This window comes from Hydra vulgaris, chromosome 02 (genome assembly GCF_038396675.1).
Source record: "Hydra vulgaris chromosome 02, alternate assembly HydraT2T_AEP".
NCBI lineage: Eukaryota > Metazoa > Cnidaria > Hydrozoa > Anthoathecata > Hydridae > Hydra > Hydra vulgaris.
In genome coordinates, this window is record NC_088921.1 from 7,308,800 (window position 1) to 7,326,246 (window position 17,447).

At 28.0% G+C, this 17,447-nt stretch overlaps 1 protein-coding gene across 3 annotated transcripts in view; it reads left to right on the top strand.

Moving 5' to 3' along the window:
* Window positions 1–2,548: 2,548 nt before the first annotated feature.
* LOC136076689 (NACHT, LRR and PYD domains-containing protein 7-like) overlaps window positions 2,549–17,447 on the top strand; it is a 99,599-nt gene continuing 84,700 nt past the window's right edge. For all 3 annotated transcript variants that reach the window (XM_065790024.1, XM_065790025.1, XM_065790023.1), the window contains exon 1: window positions 2,549–2,676. The gene's annotated coding sequence lies outside the window, so the exon portion shown is untranslated. The remainder of the gene's footprint in view (window positions 2,677–17,447) is intronic.

A 17,447-nucleotide genomic window follows, 5' to 3' on the forward strand; every position in this document is an offset into this window, starting at 1 on the left:
AAAACAAGACTCTGATTAGCACTTGTTAAATAGTTTTAAAAAAATAGACGACAGCTCCGGAGAACACTTCTGTAAGACATTAACAGGTATGTTGTCCGGGCCACAAGCTTTAGAAGAGTCTATGCAGGAAATCACTTTAGATACAGAAGCTGGAGTGATACGAATGTCAAGCAATGGATCAACCTGTTTGTTGGCAATATTAGGTAAAACGCAACTAGTGGAATCAAAAGATGATATTGATGAAAAGTTTTTAGTAAACAATTCAGCTTTGCCTTAAGGTGAGGTGACAAAGTCTGAACCATACAAGAGAGGTGGAATTAAAGACTTGCCCTTATTATTGATACTATTAAAGATTCTCCAGAATTCACAAGAGCCTAATTTTTGAGATGAGATACGAGATTTCATGACCTGAGAATAGCGGGCTTTAGCGTTAGACAAAACCTTTTTACAATGGTTTCTAGCAGTAATAAACAGACGTCTGTTTTCTAAAGAATTGTTCCAGAACAGGAACGAATTTTTAAATAGCAATAAAAAAACTGAAAAATCAATCACACGTAAAAAAAAACCATAATTTATCCAACATAAAACGTTCTACTTTTTAAATAAAATCTAAGCTGATATAAAATTCTGAAAAAAAAGACAAATAAATACACCCTTGTCACACCGATTTCGAGCACGCTGCACAGTGGGCCAGAACTCACTTTTACTGGACAAAATTCATAACTAATTTAATATTAGGGCTATTTTGACTAAAATTAGGATGAGTAATAATATGATGTCTGCGCTTCTTATGAAGGTGTTATTTTTTTAATTCGTTGCTATGGATACTAAATTTCGGATAGCAAAAATCTAGTTTTGGTATTTGCAGATATTTTTACGAGTGCTATGTTTACCAAATTTTATATAAGTACCAATATGAGGTCGCGCTTTTTAAAAACGTGAATATATTTTTTATCTAGTTCTATGGATACCTAATTTTGCTTAGCAGCAACTAACTTTTATTAGTTGCATATGTTTTATTTGCGCTATGTACACTATTTAACACCTGCTTTATTATGAGACCTTTGCTCGTGAAAAGCAAAACTTATTTAAGTTTAATATGATTAACTAGTGTTATTACACGTGCTATAACACGTTGCTAGATAAACTTGTTTTCCTGTAGAAAAAAATTGTATTCTAGCTTAATTAATTAGTTTTTCTAATTAGCAGATTTTACGAGCGTCTACAGAATTTTTAAAATTTGTATGTTTATATTGTTCCCATGCATTCACAATCATCAAAAATCTTTGACAATGTAATCTATAAGTAGTACAAGCTTAGCAAACAATAATTCACAAGAATTTGAAGTTGACAAAGTTGCAACTTTTCTTTGTTTTTAATGATGATTCTTAAAATGATAATGTAGGTCTGCCGAGTTGTTTATTTTTACTATCCTTTATTAATGTGGTATTAAAATCATTTTCAAGCCAAGCTGAATTTTTTATAATAAACTTTGCACCGGTTAGTTTACTTTGAATCCATCTCTTAACATAATCAAAATAAATAAACGAAAGACTGTAGAGTCAAATAAATTAGTGAATTTTGCTTCTTGTGACACCCATGAAGCCTTAATAAAAACAGCATTTCAACATCTAAAATGAATAGCCACAACCAAAGCAACTAAAATAGATTATTAAATCAATTTGGTTTGACAAGCGCTAAATAAATAAGAACAAAATTTAAATTAGGATATATATATATATATATATATATATATATATATATATATATATATATATATATATATATATATATATATATATATATATATATATATATATTATTGTTTAGTAATACGTTTTGTATTACTAAGACCGTATTATATGCTTTCCACGTTTTTTAAAATTTTGTGCAAATAAAAATTTTTGAGCGCAATTACAGATTTTTTGTTAGGTAAAATAGTTCAAACGTAAAAAAAAACCTAAGTGGCGCCTAGTGGCAGCCAGATTTATGAAATTATTAAAGCAAACATATATAAGCTTTAAAATATCTGAGTATAAAAGCAAGACGTAGCAATAAAAAAAATATATTGTCAATTAAAAGCAAAAGTTAGACATTAAAATATGACAAATTAAGCATATTTAAATTTGCTATAAATACATTAATTACATACCAATTTTAGTCCAACAACTTTTAAAATCTAGATAATATATAGAGTTATAATATAATATTTTAAAAAGCGCAATATTTTATATAAATTTTATTTATTTCCATCGATTTTTTAAACAACATTTTTCTTTTTATAATTTTTTTTTTCTAATTTACATTTGCGTCTACTTCAACCACAGCATTAGTATATTCATTAAAACTTTAAGTGTATATAAACGGTTTTAAATTGTTTTATAATGTCTTTATATAGGTTCGACACCATTTAGGCATCAAAATTTTGATTTTTAGTTTTTATACTTTTGTCCATAACCTGGCCGACTGTGCGCTGTGAAAAAAATAGGTCACAGTTTTTGTCTCAAAAATCGGTGCCGGAAAAAACCCAGATACGCACGTACCTACATTAAATTAATGGGTGTGACATTGTCCTTGAGTCAAATAACTGTAGTGATATAGAATAAAGTAGACTTTCAACCTTATTTAAAAATTCTTTTTTTGCATCTGGTACCAATAGAAAGTCGAGTTAAGCAAGTATGTCTTTTTTTTAATTAAAGGATTGTGAATTTTGAATATTTCTAAGTTTTTATTTAATGTTTACAAACAGTATATTAGATATTTAATTTGTATAGAATTTAATGAATGTATTGAAATTGTTTTCAAACAACATATTGGATATATATATATATATATATATATATATATATATATATATATATATATATATATATATATATATATATATATATATATATTTACAAGTGTGTGAAAATTTACAGTAGTTAAGACATTTGCGACTTCCTGTAATTTAATTTTTGGTATAAATTGAAGTTTTATTAATTTGAGCATTCATTTCTGATGAGTCTTTATTAATGAAACACAGTGTTAAATGAAAAAAAGATTTTGTTAAGTGATTTCCTTCTAATTTATAATTGCTCTGTTCTTTTAAGAACATTGAGCACTCTATTTTGTAGTATATATATATATATATATATATATATATATATATATATATATATATATATATATATATATATATATATATATATATATATATATATATATATATATATATATATATATATATATATATATGACTTTGTTGGTTTTATCTGGTTGAATGTGATTTAAGGAATCAAAAAATGAGATTGATGCGAAGTTCTTAGCAAGCAATTCAGCTTTCTCCTCAGGTGATGTGACAAAATCTGAACCGTGCAAGAGAGGTGGAATAACAGATTCGCCTTTAAAATGGATCACTTTTATAGGTTCTCCAGAGCCTAATTTTTAAGATTGAGTACAAAATTTTGTTAACTTAAAATATTTGGCATTAGACAAAACCATTTAACTATTGTTTCTAGCAATATTAAACAGACGTCTGTTTTTTTGGAAAGTTGTTTTGGTGATAGATATGGAAGTAATGGTTGTGATTGTAAATTGCAGCAGCATAACTAGAGTAAAAACCATGAAGAAGAGTGAGGCTTGGCTTAGAATTGTTAAGAGGAAATAAAAGACTCCATTCCAGCCTGAATCCAAGAAGTTACATTAGTACATTTATCAGCAGGAAGACATAAGATTTCTACCCAAGGGCCATCACAAATATAACTACTTAAAGAATGAGATAAAGGTGTTAGAGTGATCAAACCATGATCAAAAGTACCTAGGTGTATATGTGGAGAAACTGAGCACTGACTAGGATTAGAAACAAGACATAAGTCAAGTAAAGAAGGTATATGATTCGGATTGTCTGGAAAGTGAATTGGAAAGTTGACTAAATATGTTAGAGTTTGAGCCAAACTCTAGAGCCAAGCCATTCAGTGTGACGAACATTAAAGTCACAAACAACAATGATATTTTCTTAAGAATAAAGAGAAACGGCTTGGTCAATTTGATCAGAAATAATATCAAGAAGAGTGCAGTCTTGAGATAAAGGTGAGCAATAAAGAGCAAAGAAGAAAAAGATGATGGAATGAATTGAACAAGAAGAGAAAGTTAAAGGAATGAAGTGGTGCTAAACGAAAGCATTTAAGAATAGTCTGTGGATTCAAACCTTGTTTCTCGACAAATAGGTGAGTTCTTGCAAATGTAAATGCCCAGACCAATTGTGTGAACATTTTAATATTTAGGAATTTAAGGAAGATAACCATTAACACTAAGATCACAAACTGAGAGAGCTGAACTCAAATTAGTCTCACAAAGAGCAAGTAGTTCTGGGGTAATTCCACATCAAATCACCTAGTCCATTGAACCATGTGTCTTCTTTTGGTGTTATTTTGACACATTATTCCTAACTATAAAAAAATATTGCATGCAAAATTTCAGCTAAAATTGCTGAGGGTTGACAAGATACTGCAATTTTAATATTGACCTGGTTTCCCAAAATGACCCGATTTTCATAACATTTTGAAAAAACATTTTTCTTAAAAAAATAAGAAATGAAAATGGCAAAAGTATGAAAATAAACATATATAATGTTTTTTTTTTATATTTGAAAATATAAAAGGAACATGCTTAAAAGTTAATAAAATAACTAGTTTCTATAAACCAACTTTGGGGCCCAATATCTCAAAACACCCCTGTCAAATTTTTTTTTTTTTGCTGGTAATATTTTCAGCTGCTTATAATCTTACTAAGCACAAAAAATCTAACTGGAAAAACTACTGAAATATATGAAACTTTAATTTCAAAGATGTGTTACTTTTTCAAGAAATTCCCAAACAATATTTGTAAATAAAATAAAAATAAGTTAATCATAATTGTAAAATTTACTTAAATATACAAGATTTAAATATACAAGATTTAATATACAAAATAACTTACATCGAAGATGTAAGTTATTTTGTGTTTGTAATAGTTTACAATATTGTTCTCATTTTACTTGTACTTCTTTCAGCATTTTCAAACACATAGTTTCTATCGGAACTAGAGCAAGCTTGTGGAACAGATAGTTTTTTCAATATGTTGGTGTTGGGAATAAAACAGTAGTGGTCTCTTTCAGGACAGTTAAAACAGATTGATGGACCTTTTGAGTGAAAAGACTTAACTTTAGCACCAACTTCTTCTAGGTTGGTTTCAGTTCCAATGCCGATCCACCACTTATTATCATAGACTATAGCTACATAACCTCCTAAAATGACAGTATCAATTTGAAATATATCTTTCTTTTTAAGATTGTGGATTATTGTATAATTAGTGTCCGTACTACACCTTTTTGCCCCAACCCTGTTATCTCTAAGCTGTATAAATTGATGAAAGCTATGAGTTCCAGGTAGAGTTGTTACACCAGTGTACCTTTCTTTTTGCTCTTCACGTTGCAATTGTAAGTCCAATCCCTTTATGTAAATGAAGTTAACAACCTTGATTTTCTCAATGCAAAATTCATACATAGCTTCTAATGTGAGAATTTGGTTTCTGTATGGTCGTTTTAAACTTTTTTGTTCTGTTAATCTTTTTACAGTACCACCAATCCCATCGCATGATGACTTTCCGTGGGACGTAGCAAAAAAGTTCCATTCAATTTTAAGGGCAAATTCTCTCTCTAGTTGACATAGATTGTAAAAGCTTTTACAATTTTTGTACTGTCCTGCGCAACCATCAGTGAATAAATATAATTTGGACAGATTGGAAAATTTTATTTTTAATATTGGTATGATTAGTTAAAATATTTTGTACACATAAGTTACATCATGTGTAATGTCGTCTGATATAAAACAGTAAGAAATATGTTTCAGTACACCTTTATCATCTTTATAGTATATCACTAATGGATGTAAAGAACATTGTTGGGTGTTCCAATGATAGCTTTGTATTTCATCTTGGACTACAAAAGCATAATTTTCAGCAAAGTCGCCAATAATGATAATGTTTGATTGATCCATATTTTGTTTTAGTTGGTTAAAGTACTGTGATTGAGAGCGAGCAATAAAAGAATGAGCTTCTAGCTTTTCAAAGCAAGATACTAATAGTTCAACAAATGTTCGAACATCTGCTGTTAAACTCAATAGTGTTGCACGATCGGTAGTTTGCCATTGCTTGTAGTGTATCTCAAAATCATCTTTGTACTCTCCAAAAATCTCATGCAAGTATTTGGTAAGGGGTTCTTTACCAGGACAATTATCACGCTGAAAGCATGCATTCTTTGTTTTCTACTGAGCAAATGGTTTCCGAAAGTAAACCCCTATACTTTAGTCCAATATTTAAGGCATCTACTAGCAATATAGCATTTTGGTGATAAGAACAAACACAAACAGAATGTGTACCGCTTGCACCTGACAAAACGCACCACTTTGGTTTAAGTGAAGCAAATTTTGAGTAACTTATTTGTATTTCTGGATTGTTTTCTTTTTATAATACATATAGTTCCTTTAAATTTCTCAAAAGCAGTTTTTTTTGTTTATGGACTTTTTGAATGCTAACATAATCTTTTTTTCCAGGCATAGTTCTACATAAATCACTCGAGTCATAAAAAAATTTAACAGAATCTTCTATTTCTTTGTGTAAGACTTTACCTTTATACAACGGAGAGATAGCTAACAATCCTTTTTTATTAAAAATTTGTCTAGCTATTTTTGCTTGGTATTCTGTAACTGCAAAGTTATTTTGTACTTCTAATATTGACCAACTTGGGGGTGCTAGTGTTAAAAGTTGAACAATAGTCCGTTTGTCAGAACATAGAATTTTTTCTTTTATCAAGCTCATAATTTCATCAAAGTTTTCAGCCTTCTTTTTCATGTTATTTGTTTCATAACACAGTTTTGAGGGAACATTGAATTGACTTTCAGATTTTCTAGTAACGTTGCTTACCATTTCATTGATGCACGCAAATTTTTGCTTTCCTTCTAAAAGTATATGTTTTGATGACTTTGAATGAGATTTTAGAGGATATATATTAAAATTTTCAAGTTCTTCATTGATCTCCTGATTTTTTGATTTGAATGACGATATTAGAAAATCCTCATCTTGTTCACCCTGACTTTGCTTCTCTTCCTTAAGATCTGCTTTTCTGGCAATCTTTTGCTTACTAGGTTTGCAAAGTTTCTTCCCAGGAGCAATATTTAAACTACTTCTCATCATGACTTGTGATTCATTTATTGTAACTACTTTGAGATTTTCTAAAAGTAATTGAATTGTATAAAGCTTATCTGCACAATTGTTTAAAATATTGTTTATGATTTGGTAAATACAAATTAAAAAAGTATATATATTAAAATATTTAAATTCTACTTCTACTTACATGTGATTTTCTTTGTATGTTTATGGAATGGATCACAGCATGCTTTTTGCCATATAGGATACATTTTCAAATATTTTGTAGTATGTCTTTCACATAATATTATTAGGTTTGATAGTTCAATGTTACAGCGTAATGATAAAGTTATTTTTTCTTCATTGCTTAAAGTTTCAATAACATCCTGTTGGCCTTTGCATGCATCTGATGTCATTAAGCCAATAGAACACATCTTATAATAAGTTACTTAGTATGAATGTATTTCCTAAAGAGAATTCTTTTTTCCTACTTAATTTTCAGTTCAAAAGAAAAAAATTTTAAATATAGAAATAATTCAAACCTTTTCAGAATCCCTCTGTTGTAAAATTACAAAATAAAGTTGTCAAAATTTTTTAAAACAAATGCACATGCATTTTAAAACAAATGCACAAATATCACACTTAATCAGTTTTTATATAAAAACAACACAGGATGTTTTTTTCAGTTGTTAAGATCAAATAACTAAGTTATCATATAATTAAGACTTCCTTAGATATAACAAAGTTGTTTTTTTTAAGGAGTCTATAAACCAAATTTAATATTTTACAGAACTCTATTTGCAAGTTTTTAAAAATAATTTATTGAAAATTTGATATATCTTTGAAATTAAAGTTCCATATGTTTCAGTTGTTTTTCCAGTTTTATTTTTTTTGATCTAATTTTTTTGTGTCCACTTTAACTGTTTTTATGTTTTCATACTTAATTTCTTGCGAGAAAAACTTATTATAAGTGGCTATTGCAGTCTGGGAATGTTTCCCCTAGTTTAAACTTTTTAGATGTTGCTGAGTTTGGAAGTGTGTGTGTGTGTGTGTGTATATATATATATATATATATATATATATATATATATATATATATATATATATATATATATATATATATATACACACATATATATTAGGTTAGATATATATATATATACACCCTATAATATATTGTATATATTACAAGTATAAAGTTACAGTGGAGTGTGCTCCATTGTCAAAACAAAAAAGATAAGAAAAAGAGACAAAAAGAATGATTGCCTAATCGCTCTTATCAATTTTTTTTTAAATGTGGTTGTTAAGGTACTTCCAGATGGCCTCATGATCTTATCACAAAGCAGCGTGGAAGAGCATTTATCTAATAAGTTCAAGTCTCCTTATTTACCAATGCTGCTTGTTATGTTACCCAGAGTAGAACCTTGGACAACTTGGTTCTGAGACAGAACTCTAGCCTCTGCGCCGTGACAGCTTCTGTTGACCTTTTGGTAGAATGTTACTTTGTGGAATTAATCTAGATAATGTCAGTTATCTAGATTAATTCCACTATTTTAAAAGTGTTTATACATATATATGAAATTGTTTATATATATATATATATATATATATATATATATATATATATATATATATATATATATATATATAAATAAACAATTTTAAAATGTGTTTATTAAAATAGATTGCTCAATGTTCTTAAAAGAACAGTGCAATAATAAATTAGTATAAAATTACTTAATAAAAATTTGTCATTTAACATTTCATCATTATAATTATGGATTTATAACAAAAAATACATGATTATTATGAATTTAAAACAAAAAATACTCCACTTTTTATACCTGATCTAGAAAATTTTGAAAATGACTTATTACATTTTATATAAAACAATCAAGTTTTGCCCTTAAAAAAACGAATTTCAATCAAAATAAAGTCAGAAATTAAAAAAACTAAATCAAACCCTAATATTTTGGTTTTCGCTGATAAAAAAAATAACATTTACCAAGTCGCAACAGAAAAATATATAAAAAATTTTCATGCAACAATATTACTAGTACGTAAAAAGCCCCTACAAATTTGAAAAATGCAATTAATTCAGAATCCTTATTAGTTATTGGTACCCTCAAAAAGTGAGAATGTGAGCGAAATTAAATTAGACAAAGTTGATAATATTCTTAGAAATAAATTTACAACTGTGGAAAAATATCACTGATGTTACAAATTGGTTCTTCATAATTGAAAATAAAAATGACTTTACATTCATTCAGTTTGATTTTTACCCCTCAATAACTGCAGGTATTTTAAAATAAAAACAATTGAATTGGCAATAAGTCACACAGTTATTCCAGAAGAGACAATCTGTACAATAAAATATTTGAGAAAAACCTTACTTTATTTTAATAAGGAAACTTGGAAAAAGAAAACATACATGACTGCTTTGAACAATAGGCTATTTGGTGAATTACATATTTAGGATTTATTAAGTAAATTAATCAATATTAATTATTTAGGCCTTTATTGTGACGAAGTTTTAATGGTAATGCGTAAAAAATCTGGGCCTCAGCTCGAGAGAATTTGAAAAGATATAAATTTTTTTTAAATATTGGCTTTCAAATTGAAATAAGCATAAATTTAAAAGTTGTTAACTTTCTTGATGTCACATTTGACCTTTGTGAAAATTCATATAAACCTTTTAAAAAACCAAATGATGAGTTATTGTATATTAATTTTAACTCAAATCACCCACTCCAAAATCTAAATCCAATCCCAATTTCAATTAGTAACAGGCTAAACCGAAACTCCTTTTATGATACATCATTCTACTCTTCTAAATGGGTTTTTGAAGATGCCCTCAAAAATAGTGGTTTCCAAAATTTGAATTAAAATTTTGACGCCGAAAAAAAGAACACAAAAAAACAAAATAGAAGTAGAAATGCAGTTTGGTTCAACCCTCCATATAGCAAATATGTTTTCACTAACAAAGAAAAAGTGTTTTTAAAACTAGTCAATAAGCATTTCCCACCCACCAATAAATTACATGAAATTTTTAATTGAAATACAATTAAAGTTAAATTAAAGTTTGACAAACCTCAAGTACTTTATTTTACTTATATCAGGAAAACAGTCATGTTTTCCTTAAATAAGCTGAAACAACAGCAAAAAGCAATATATTTACCAGATATATAGATATTTTACATAAGCATGTCATATATTATTTATAAAATTTGGCATATATATAATTGTTATATAACAGTTTATATATAACAGTTTGCTATATATTATAGTATATAATATATAACAGTTTGCTGCAGTTGCACTAAAAACATGTAAAGAATAATAAAAGGTCACAATATGTAACGCATACAAAAAATGTTAAACAAAAAAGACAAATGAAACAAAATAACAATTGTCCAATAAGTGGAATTTTTTTATCAAAAATCGTGGTATATAAATGTGTTGTTTCCTCTGAGAATGTACTTGATAAACAATATATTGGCTTAATAGACGATGAACGGAAAAAGTCTTTTGCTAATCATAAGCAATACTTTAAAAATAATAAGTATGCAAAAGACACAATGCTGTCAAAATACATATGGAAATTAAAAGATACAAATATTGATGATATTATACTGTACATCCTTAAAACAGCACCTGCATATAAAAATATTTCCAAATAATGCATACTATTTTTACAAGAAAGTTGAAATAATTACACAAGCAAGCCAAAAAATTTTATTAAATAAAAAATCGGAATTGATTTCTAAATGCAGACACGAAAATAAGTTTCTCCGAAAAAACTAAAAAAAAAGTGAGCTAAAATAATAATTACATTGAATCCCCCCCCTCCCCTCTTTTAAAATTTTTTTTTTATAAAAAAAAAATAACAGTAATTAATTCCTAAGAATTCTTTTTATAATAGTGTCAGCATATTTCACAAATATGTGAAAATTTACAGTAGTTAAAACATTTACTACTTTCTGAAAATTAATTTTAGGTATAAAAGGAAGTTTTAATAATTTGATCATTCATTTCTGATGAGTCTTTATTGATGAAACACAGTGTTTAATGAAAAATTTTTGTAAGTTGATTTTCAACTATTTTATATTACATATTAAGGTGAGTTGAAATGTAAAAAATATTAAGTTAGAGATCCTGTACATGTCTAAAAAGTTGCTTTTTGATGTACTCGTTTGAAAAACCTCACTTTTTATTTTATGGACAGTGTCTACAGGTCCCAACTCTGACTAGAAAGACTACATAAATACCCAATGTTAGTGTAATGTATTGCAATGTATTACAAATTAAAAAGAATGTAAACTGTGACGAATCAATGTTAAACAGCAACAGTACAAAGTTGTTTAACCTAACTGTTAATAAAATCTTTCTTGCTGTCTATTTTTGGTATCTCTAATCTGGATTTCTTACTCTGTAACACCATGCCATGATGGGACTTTCTCCCATAAACTTTACAACTCGCAGCGCTAACGTCTTTAATTGTTCTTTCTACTGCCTGTGAATGACATGGAACATCGGGCAGTAGTATTGGATGTGTGTAAGTAAGTTGATCATTTGAAAGGTGTGATAGCATTGAAGGAGACGTAACATTACTCTGGTCCCAGTCAATCATGTTAATGAACGATGTTGCTGCCAGATTTAATGTTATATCCTTCTTATCAAAGACGCGAACCGGTATGTTACTATTAGTCTGCTTCTCTCTTGCTCTTATTATTTGTTCTACTGAAAAACAACAAATTTCCATATCACTATCACTAACTGCAGCTAACAGAATGTTTTCAGCATGCGCAAAGTAGCAGTTATTTTCGAGAACAGGACGAACCACAGCCTGATCTAATGCATCAAGTTCCTGAAACAACTGAACTAAGTAAAAGAAGTTGTTAGCACCATTTTGGCAAAAAGAATTTGATTTGATTTTGAACCAAGAGGGTCCGTAAAAGTTCAAAATGAAATGTGTTACTCTTCTGAGAGGTTCAGATGCCACCTCTCTAGACATGCAGAGGTTCAGATGCCACCTCTCTAGAGATGCAAAATCCTGTTGGCTTTCATCAACCACCGAGCATGACTTATTTTTCCAGGTAAACTCTTCTCGAGGAAATCAATATCTGTAGAAGCCTGACGTCAACGCTGTACTGCTAGACATGCTTTCAAAAAGTACAGTTGGTCTGTGCTAAGATCCTTCTTGACAGCTTCATCACAATCAGTCACCTTACCAGTAATTGGCAAATAATTAACGACAGGCAATTCATTCGGATCATATTCTAGAGCTGAGCTAATTGTACCTGTCGATGTGGAAAGTCCTGTAGTTCAAGCAAAATCCACGCCTGCCAAAAACCTTTTAAATGGCAGCTCGTTACAGTGTAGAAGGGATACCAACCACTGTAATGGTCTACCTAAGTTCTCCTCCAATTTTCTTATGATTCCGTTGCTTTTACCTGTATTATTATTTGTGCCATCACACACAACACCTTGAATGCTTTCTACGGAGTTTGTCTCTATAATAACTGACATTAACTCCTTTGTTATATCAGCAGCTTTACTACTTTCAGGAACTACATGATCGATGTATATGTTTCCTGGATACGAGACAATACTATAGTGTTCTTCTTTTTTACTCCTTCTACAACCAAAACTCTCAACTAATGTAACGTCTTGTTTTCCATCAAAGCCTATACAGCACAATTCCTTATTGCTCTGCATATGTTCTTCAACCAGAGTATCTCTCCAGAAATTCCTTTGTTGACGTAGCTTTGAAGGATCAAGAATTGTTGCTGAAGACAACATACTGAGGTCTTTTAAAACAGCATTAACAATAAGACATGTATCTCTGTTGCTAATTTTGCATCGATCAACTGCTTTACATAATTCCTTGTACTTGTTTCTATTCTGCACTGATACTGTCTCCTCCTCTGATGTATAATTACTTTCAGATGTGTTACGCTCATCCTCATCAATATCTTCCTCAGCTTCATATTCAACCTCTTTTGACTGTGCTTCATCACACACTGATTTCATAAATTTTGTTTTGTCTCTTCCAGTGTTGCTGTCGTTTCTTTGTCTACTCCACCAATTATCATATTTCTAACAGTTTTCTGGTCAACCCAGAAATCCCACTCTATCAATGGAACTTTATTTGGTCTTTATTTGAACTTTATATAGTCAATAAATATTCCAATATTTATACAGACTATAATATGTTTAGCCCTCTCATAAATAGGCCTACATGTTAAATGAAGTGATCTTTCTACAGTCTAAACTATAGCCTACTGTAGTATACATCTATATTAGCCTACTTGAATTTTACTATAGATCTATTATTGCAAAGAAGAAAATAAAATTAAAAAATAATATATTAGATATTTTGCTTGTTTCTAAAAAATCCAGCACATAGTTTGTTGCTAATGTTGGTGACGTCACATGTAAATAACTTTATAAAATTCATTCCATTTCTTTTTTAGCACTTGAAGTTAGGTGCTAAACCATTTGCCAATGCATTTTAGTCAATGATTTATAGTTGGTACGTATTTAGATTGTACCAAGGAAATGGTTAAAATACATCAAATAAGGTAAGACTTTAATCAAAATTTGGGACCCCAAAACGTTTCATAAAAAATCTTTAAATATTATTTTCATACTGTACTGATGCCAAGACAACTTTTTGTTCATGTACAGGAAAGATAAAAAAATTTGACACACCAATATATATATATATATATATATATATATATATATATATATATATATATATATATATATAACTCTTATATGTTGTCAGAAAGTTTTTTCCGTATTTTGTTGACAAAAAGTAAAAATTAAAATGCAAGACTGGAATTTTTTATTAATTAATTGATAGACTGCCTGCCCCAACCAAACCCTCAGGCTATTTGTCAGTCGATATAGCAGCACTCCGTTGCGAGTCAGGCTATTTGTCAGTCGATGTAGCAGCACTTTGTTGCAAGTCAGGCTATAAGATAGTCGATGTAGTAACACTCCACGCATGATTTACAGTAAAAAAAAATAAAAATAAAAACATTTTATTAAAAAAAATAAAAATAAAAACATTTTATTTAAAAAAATAAAAATAAAAACATTTTATTTAAAAAAATTAAAATTGTTTAAAAAACATTATTTATATTGTTAGAAACATTCAGAATGTTTTTAAAAACATTCTGGTCAATTAAATTTGCGTTTTTGCGGTTTTTTTAAAAAACGATTAATTTGTAATTAAGTTAATGGTTTTGACTTTCGTCCAACACGCAAATGTTGGATGAATGTCAAAAGTAATTAAAAGTGACGTATTTGTTGGCGTGAGAATCATTTTTTTCCTTCCGTGCTTCCCAAATGCAACAATCTATATATATATATATATATATATATATATATATATATATATATATATATATATATATATATATATATATATATATATATATGTATATATGTATATATATATATTTATATATATATATATATGTATATATAAACATATAATGGTTATAAATATATATAATATATTATATTTATATAAATTTTATGTATTTTATGTCATGACTAGAGATGCAAAAAAACATTTTTTTCACCCAAAAAAAGTTTTTTGTTTGTTTTTTTGGTTTTTTTAGATTTTTTTTTTTTGCTTTTACAGATCCTTTTTGTGTTCTTATTTACTTACTTTTTACTTTTTTTTTAATGTTTCCAACTTACCTAAAATGTTTATATTCAGTTCTATTTGAGTGTTTCAGATTATATTAAAATTAATCTATTTTTATTAAAGTATGAAATAAAGAGTTAAATTAGTGATTTTTTTTTTGGTAAAATGGTTAACAAATTTATTGTTCTTTTTCAAAGTTTGAATTGATAAGAATTTTATTTTAAGTTTTGTATTTAAAACTCATCTACAAAAGAATCTTGACTAGAAAACTCTTATTCTTGGTCAAGTGGCTCAAGTTCTTGTTCAAATGACTCTTCATTTGAAACATTTATTGATTTGTAAGATTTATCTGAAATACTTATTGGTTCTTTAGGCAAGATTGGTTGTTGTGTTGCATATATAATTTTGCAGCTTTTTCATTTCTAAATCCGTTTCTTTTGGCACTGTGAATTGTGATTATTTGCATAACTGCTAAAACTTCTTTCATAAGCAGCACTTCCATAAGAATTATGACATTTTCTCTTTTACGATCTAATATCAAAAGTAGGTTTTCTGAATTAAAAATTCTAAAATTTCAAGATCTTGTAAAGCTTTATAATTGTCTCTGTATTTGATTTTCTTCAAAATAAACTGCCAAATTCGTTCAATAACTTTTTATTAAAATAAGTGACGCACGCAAATATTACACTCGAAATACTCAAAATTTTAACTTGCAGACTATCTTTTTCAACACTATCAAATATGGCAAGCTCTCTATAAAACTTCAATGTATTTCTCACCGGAAACAAATAATACCATTTATAAAAAAAAAAAGATTTTAACTAAATATCCTTTTATTACCAACATTCTTTTTCTCAATCGAAACCAAATAAAGAAATCTTTATTTGAGTATATACTTAATGAATATTAATCTTATCTTTTAATAATATTGCTTTTTTTATATTACTGTATTTATAAAACTATTATTACTTCTATTTTATACTTTTTTAACTTTTTTTTTGCTTTTGCAGATCCTTTTAGTGTTCTTGTTTACTTAATTTTAACTTTTTTTTTAATGTTTCCAATTTATCTAAAATGTTTCTATTTAGTTCTGTTTGAGTATTTTAGAATATATTAAAATTATCTTTATTAAAGTGTGAACTAAAGAGTTAAATTACTGATTTTTTTTTTTGGTAAAATGGTCAAAAAATTCATTGTTCTTTTCAAAATTTGAATTCAAAAATTGATAAGAATTTTATTTTAAGTTTTTTATTTCAAACTCATCTACAAAAGAATCTTGACTAGAAAACTCTGATTTTTGGTCAAGTGGCTCAAATTCTTTTTCAGGTGACTCTTCATTTAAAACATTTATTGATTCGTAAGATTTTTCTGAAATATTTATTGGTTCTTTAGGCAAGATTGGTTGTTGTGTTGCATACATAATTTTGCAGCTCTTTCATTTGTTAATTTTTTTCTTTTGGCACTGTGAGTATTTGCATAACTGCTAAAACTTCTTTCACAAGCAGCAATTTTAGCAGATAGCTGAAGAATTTTTGCTGCTACTTTTGATAATTCAGTAGACGAACATAATCCCTTCCACCGGTTTGATGATGTTTAATAATTATTATGTTCTAATCAAACAACTTAATAATGTGATTATTTTAATTAGAAATCTGCTTAACGCTAACAATACCTTATAATGGCCGTATTCTAAATCTATTTCATAATTCAATTAATAAAAAACTAATAATAGTAATTGTATTAATCAAATTTACTTTACTATAGTTTTAATAAATAAGTTCAAATAAAAAGCTGATCCCATTCAAAAATCACAAGCGAAAGATAATCTGGCACAAGCCACCTTTCAGTATCAATGTTTCAACAAGATTAGGTAGTCATTTTTTGAACATGGTATACCTGCACTTTCCGGTTGGTCACAAACTTCGTAAGATATTTAATCGAAATACTATTAAAATAAGCTACTCATGTATGCCAAACATCAAGTCCATCATTAATTCGCACAATCACAGGATATTATATAGCCAAGGTAAAGATGAGGGAAAAACATACAACTGTGTCAACAAATCCATCATGCTAATTATCTAAATTCTTTTAACATTAATAAATATAAAAATGATACTGAGTTGTCTAAAGAAATTTGGGACAAAAAAGACGAAATGTTTACACCCTTAATTAAGTGGAAAATTGTAAAATGTTGCGATCTTCGTCAAAAATTTGCTATCTCTGCTTACACAAAAAATTCCTTATTTAAACATATAAAGGTGATAACTTGTTAAATAAACAAAATGAGTTGATTTCAAAATGCAGACACAAGAATAAATTCATCTTATCTTGTTTTGACACTGGTGATTAGCTAATATTTTGTTTTTCTTTGGTTGCCATCAAGTATGTCTTAGTGACATAAAGATCCCACTACACAGTATTTTGTACTGTGACTGATAAAATAGTACATTGACTGATAAAATAGCCTGACTCGCAGTGGAGTGCTGCTACATTGACTGAGGGTTTAGTAGATATGGATATATATATATATATACATATATATATATATATATATATATATATATATATATATATATATATATATATATATATATATATATATATTAGGGTAAGT